Here is a 7,095-nt window from a genome sequence, read left to right as displayed (position 1 = left end):
CAATTGGTACGTACAAACACACCACTGTGAAAATATCAAAAACACAACTGTTTTTCTCCACCTTATCATCAAAACCCCGTTGGAAGTTTTCTCCACGTAAATTACTTCTTCTTTAACACTCTTTCATTACTGATTAAAATTTCACAATATTCTTATTCTTTTAACAAAGTACTATATTGTGTTACACACACGTATCGCGTGTGCTCTTCTGCTAGTTTCCATAATTTCTTGGGATACAATGTTTTTTCATTAATTAATGAAGGTTTCTCAATAATCCCTAAGATATTGTTTTTAAACAACATGAGGTACATAATATAATTATTTTTGCAATATTATATATTATCAATTTTCAACGCTTCATATCACGTCAGCATTTCATTAACATCATATCGAAAAAAATACTAAAATTACAAATGAATCTCATGTAACATCATATCGAAAAAACCAATAAAATTACAAATGAATAAAACTGACATTTCACAAAGCGCGCTAAAATGGTAAAATAGACTAATATAGGAGATAAAACTTCTATATATAATTTTGTAGCAACAAGATACTAACTATACATATATAGACTTCAAAGTTAAAACTTATAAACTAAGAGTTTTATTATGATGCCCAACAAGTATGCCCAACTTCATGCCCACCATGTACAATAAGTGAGTTGACCAGTACAATAAGTGAGTTGATTTGTAACGATGGGCACGACATAACAAAATTCTATAACTGGAGTTTTATTAATGGTGAATTCGTGGTGGCATTTGGGCTCGACAGTAGGGGCAGGAGAAGGTAACATTGAGCCACTCGAGAAGGCAAGATTCATGGTAAACATGGCGGCAAGGGAGCCGCGTCACCTCCGAACCACCGTTGCGGCCGCTCTCCGACAGCTTATCCAAGCAAATACAACACTTATCAGCTTCATCAAAGTCGCCTCTCCGCTGCCTCATCTTCTCCAACACCTTCAACACCCTTCGCAGCCCACAGACATACTTCACCGGCTTACAGTAAACGAAATCGTGATACTCGCCCCACGAGGTCGAACACCAAGATCTCCACGTCTCGATCACACTTTCTGGTTGAGTCACTAGTTTCTTGATCGTTATATTGAAACAAAGTTGCTCCACTGCCAACGGCGGAGAATCCCTCGCCTTCTGCACGTACTCCACCAACTCAGACACCAATCCTTCCGAGTCGTCCAGCGACTTTTCGCTGTGGAAAACACTTCCGGACGAGTTGCTTTCCTCCGCGGTCCATAGGAGTTTTCTCTTGTTGAGAGAGACTAGAGGGCCGGCCCTCAGGTCTATGATCAACTTCTTCATACTTTTTCGGCAATCATCGGTGTCGGAAAATACTTCATGGGAAGGCAAAGAGATATTTTCATCTGTCCGCTGGTAATGGATGGCGTTTTTGGAGTTGGAGGATGATACGAGCAAAATCTGAAGGTCGAGTTTGAACGTAACTTCATGGGGTAACCTGGTATACGGCATGGATTTGTTGTCAAGGTGCGAAAATTGTGGTCTGCAAAAGATTGTAATGGAATAATTATCATCTTTGGAAATATCGAGGGAGGTTGGGTGTTGCTGCTGCACTACTGCCATACTCGATCGATCCAAGAAATTAATTAAAGGGAATTAATCGATCGATCTCCAAGATTTTACAAAAACTAATTTTGTTTCTGAGTTTTGACGCCGGAACGATCCTAACACATATGTATATATAGATCAAAGAGAGGTGTTTGTTCCTGTGGAATTTGATTTCTTTCAAGAATAGGAATGTTGAAATTATTTCCTTGTTCGAATGCAATTGAAAAATCATATAAAAATCCCTACAATTATTGAAAATCGACCCCACACATCAAATAATAATAATAATAATATTATGAACTTCCAAGGTAATTTTTAACAGAAATTATTGGGATATTTATCCCAAATTTGAATTCCATCAGGATTGTGTAAAATTATTTCCTTGTTCCAAGTTCGAACATCATGTATATATATCCAATAAAGATTCTCTCTAAAAATAAATAATAAATAATAAAGATTAAAAAAGTTAACAAAATTTTTAAAACATGCAGATGATATTTTGGTTTTTGCATTTGGATAAATATTATTGATATTTATATTATATTTTAATTATATTTATAAATTTGTGTATTTATATTATCATTAATATTTTATGTATGATTGATATGTTTTGAACAAGTTATATTGTTTGAAATGTTTTATATATGATTATAAGCTCTAAAATATTTATATAATTTATGTTTAATTGATTAATTTAAAAGTTTTTATTATTTATAATGATTTATTTATTTATTTTTAATGAGTAATTAAATATGTGTATTATTTATAATTGTTTATGTATGATTTTTAATTTTTTTTCCATATTTTTCCATATTTTTTTCCTTACTTTTATTTTTTATTTTTTGACAATTTGGGTTGGGCTGGGCTGGGGTATTCCCAACCCGTCATCAATTCGGGCCGGCCCGCCGAATTGACAGGCCTATATATGCATAAATACATATACATAGCAGAGATTAAAAACTTTGGTCTGAATATTCTTTAAAGTTTCCAGAATTTCTTTTTAGCGTACTTCAATTTGTTTTGATACATAATATAGCTCATTGGCATAATTTTGTATTGTCTTTTGAATTTTTTTTAAGATCTCCCAATATATTAGTTGAATTTAGAATAATTTCTAAAAATTTATGATTTTAAATAATAATTTACCTTATTATTCAGATTAGATTCCAGCTCTTCTTGATATCTAACTTTAGTTAGAACTTTTTGTTTAAAAAATTCCAAAATATTGGAATAATTCTTGCAATTACAAAATTTTCGAACATATAATCGGATCCATAATTTGAGAGGAAATCTCCTCCTCTATCTAGTAAGTTACAGAGAAATAATAATTTTGTGTGTTTGAATAAAATTACCTAGGCTTTGATACCATTTCCATGACAAATATCTCAATATTTGAATATTTATATATATCAAGGGCATTTTGAGAATTTTTGAAAATATTTTGGCTTAAAAGATTGAATTGGTCAAAATCTTGAAACATTTAGGACTAAATTGCGTAATTCATAACTTTCGGGATTGAACCGGGAAAGGATCTAAACATTTGGGTGTAAACCGGGTTTTTTCTCATTTTTTCGAGAAATTGCATATACTACCCTCGTGATATCCCGAATTAGCGTAAACTCCCCCGTGAAAAAAGTATCACCGAAAAACTACCCGTGTTTTTTTTTATGTCAAGCTTACACTCCCTCGCCAATATCATGTTATTACACCACGCGCGGAAGCTTGCGAATTTTCATGGTTTTTTCAAAAAAGGTTGACCCCGAAAGGGACCCATTTCACTTGAGTCAGAGGTCCATTGATTCATGCGGAGGTTAAATCGAAAGATGTGCACGAGCGGCAGGGACCTGAAGGAGGGAGCAATATGACCAACACCCAGAGCATACCCCACAATATTTTAGCAGAAATTATGTTCCACGCGAGGATCGAACCCGCAACATTGGAGAATCTTTTCCCACATCACCTCAAGCCTTACCAACTCGCTTATACCTCTGTGGGCAATTGTCATGGTTTTTTGTGAGTATTTGGTCTAAAATGCCCTCGTCAGTATATAATAAAATAAAAGACTTCTTTCTCTTCATTTTGCAACTCCCGAATTCCCCCTTTTCTAAAACCCTAGATTTTTGTTCTTTTCAAAAATAGGTCAACAACATTTTCCTTGCAATGTTTTTTTGAAGAGGCTCTCCTGGACTCTCTTCAACCATGGGACAACAGGTGTCATTCCCGACTTGTCTAGAACAATAACATCATCGCTTCACGTTTTAGAGGAACACCACCTTTTTCCATCGGAGATGATTGTTTTGCTTGCATTAGATTGCATTAGATTCCTTATTTTCGTTTAGATGCTTGAGACCTAAATATCCATTGCTTATATCTTTTGGTCCACGATATTTATCAGTGGTAGATTGAATAATAGAATATCATCCCCTTTGAATCTGCATGATGCCCCCGGGAGGAGTGGAGATGGTGCCGTAGTCTTCAGCCACGTTCTGAAGTGGCACCTTCCCCAGCGGCGTGCGTTCACCCGAGAGCCACTGCATTTTTGGGTTGGGAGCGGGAGAGTCGGAGGTTTTTGCTATTTAAGATTATTAATTAATTGTTATTTAAGAAGGGCATTTTCGACAACACAAAATTTTGTTTGACTAAAATAATAGTTGAGGGGTGTAAGCTGGACATAAAAAAAACATAGGGAGTTTTTTGGTAATATTTTTTTCATGGAGGGATTTACGCTAACTTGGTATTATCACGAGGGTAGTATATGCAAATTTTCCCATTTTTTTAGCAAGAAAAGGTCGAATCATGCATGCCAATTGCATAAAACACAACCAAAGCTGCACCCTCAATTTCAACCCATAGCATAAATGGATAAAATTAAGTTTACATATGTAGCATTAAAAATTCACTCGACCGTATGCATAAAACAATTATCTAAATATGGTCATCGATCAAATGTTTAAAATTCCTCAAATACTCAAACTTAGCAGCTTAAACTAAAAAAATATACGAAAAACCAGAATTTTAGTTCATCACCACCAAGGCTCTTCTATCGAAAACTCATAAAATAACTTAAGGCCGATAGTTGACACATGCCAAAAAAATATTTCAAAATTATGCACTTATAATTTTTGAATATGCCACTAACTAAGCATAAAATTTACCCTTCATAAATATTAATATGATCTCCTCTAATACTATCACTCCAATAAATAAAAGTCCTCAAACATTTGTGAAATATGAAAATCTGGCTAAAAACACCCTCTAAATAAAAGTAAACTCAAACATTAAAATTCACTAACTTAAATTAATTTTGCGGAAACATTAATGACTCGGATAAGTGCCTACAGATTTGACGACAATCATCAAGACGGTTCCTCCCAGCTGCTTTGGGGAAATTATGAGATGGGTGACCTCTGAAAAGTTTCTCAGGGTACGTGTGAGGGAGAACATAAGCACGCTGGAATAACACATCTAGGTACAGTGAAGATAGTCATCAAATCTAGGGCACTACAAAATCAGCACGGGAGCTGGTCTTGAGAGTGTTGGTTCTAGGTGCGGCATCACGAGATAGAAACTATGTAAATTGAAGAATAAATAGACAGCAAGATTTACGTGAAAAACCCCCAAAAATTATTAGGGTAAAAACCACGGGCAAGACCAAAAGATTCCACTATAATATTTGGAGAATTACAACCTCTCTCTGTGTTTCCAAAGAGACACACACTTTCTTAATACAGGAGAAAACCTATCTCACAAATATTATAGAAATACACTCAAAATTACTTGAATGCTTTAAACTGAGAAATGAACTCTGTGTTGGGATGCTTTCTTCAGAAAGTGGGGAGCTCTTCAATATTTATCGTACATTTGGCTTTAATGTATTGCCATCTACCGCCTCATTTGCCAACACTTGCTGCCACCTCCTGCCACATGCTGCCAACACTTCTTTTCTTTATTATTTTATTAATTGCTGACATTTCTCCCACTTGGAGCTTTGATTGAGAATCAAACACATCTCCACATATCCTTTCAATCTTGTCATTCCCGCTGCTTACGTTCCTGCGAGGCCACTTGAGGATCTACACCATTCAAACTTCTCCGTGCTCACTGGCTTGGTCAGAATATCAGCTATGTTATCCTTCGTATAGATCTTCAGCATGTCCACACTTCCTTCCTCTACTACTTCCCATACAAAGTGAAATTGTACTCCAATGTGTTTAGTCCTGGAATGAAAGGCTGGATTCCTTGCAATGTGTAAGGCACTCTGACTGTCACAAAACAGAGGAATCTTTTCTTCTTTGTGCCCAAGCTCCTCCAATAACCTTTTAATCCATATTGCCTCTTTGCAAGCTTGAGTAGCTGCCATGTATTCTGCCTCCGTTGTAGATAATGCCACAACTGTTTGCAGTTTTGAAACCCAGCTGACTGCACCTCCTTCAACTGTAAACACATAACCAGTAGTAGATTTTCTCTTATCTGGATCACCTGCGTAGTCTGAATCCACATAGCCCCGAGTGTAAAATCTGATCCTCCAAAACATAATGCAGCTTCTGAGGTACCCTTAATGTATCTAAGGATCCTCTTAACCGTGCTCCAATGCTCTTGTCCAGGATTTGCCATATATCGACTGACTGCTCCCACTGCTTGTGCAATGTCTGGTCTTGTACAAATCATGGCGAACATTAAACTCCCCACTGCTGATGCATACGGTACTCGAGACATCTCCATCTTCTCTGCTTCACTGCTAGGATACATCTCAGAAGATAACTTGAAGTTAATAGGAAGAGGGGTTGAAACTGGCTTACTATCTTGCATGTTGAAGCGTTGCAAGACTTTCTTCAAATAATTTTTCTGGGAAAGCCAAATCTTCATGTTGCTTCTGTCTCGGTGAACTTGCATCCCTAGAATCTTGTTTGCTGGTCCCAAGTCCTTCATATCAAATTCCCTAGCCAACTGTGCCTTCAATTCTTGGACCCGATCTTTGTTGGGGCCTGCTACCAACATGTCGTCCACGTACAACAATAAAATGATATAATCATCATCACCAGACCTCTTGAAATACGTACAAGGGTCTGCACTGAGTCTGTTGTACCCAAGGCTCATGATATAGGAATCAAATCTCTTGTACCAACACCTCGGCGCCTGTTTGAGACCGTACAGAGATTTGTTCAACCTGCAAACCAAGTTCTCTTTGCCTTTTCTGCAAAACCTTCTGGCTGGAGCATATAGATTTCTTCTTCAAGATCGCCATGAAGAAATGCCGTTTTCACATCTAACTATTCTAGATGTAGGTTAAACACAGCACACAATGTCAATACTACCCTGACTGTTGAAAGTCGAACCACAGGAGAAAATATCTCATTGAAGTCAATTCCTTCTTTCCGAGCGTACCCTTTGACAACCAATCTCGCACGATACTGCTCCACTTGGTTATTACCATCACGCTTGATCTTATAGACCCATCTGTTACCGATAGCTTTTCTCCCTCATTGTAGTGTAACAGATCCCAAGTTTTGTT

The sequence above is a fragment of the Henckelia pumila genome, chromosome 2, assembly GCF_033568475.1.
Source record: "Henckelia pumila isolate YLH828 chromosome 2, ASM3356847v2, whole genome shotgun sequence".
Classification (NCBI taxonomy): domain Eukaryota; kingdom Viridiplantae; phylum Streptophyta; class Magnoliopsida; order Lamiales; family Gesneriaceae; genus Henckelia; species Henckelia pumila.
The sequence above is the reverse complement of the archived record's forward strand: the minus strand, read 5'-3'. Positions refer to the sequence as shown.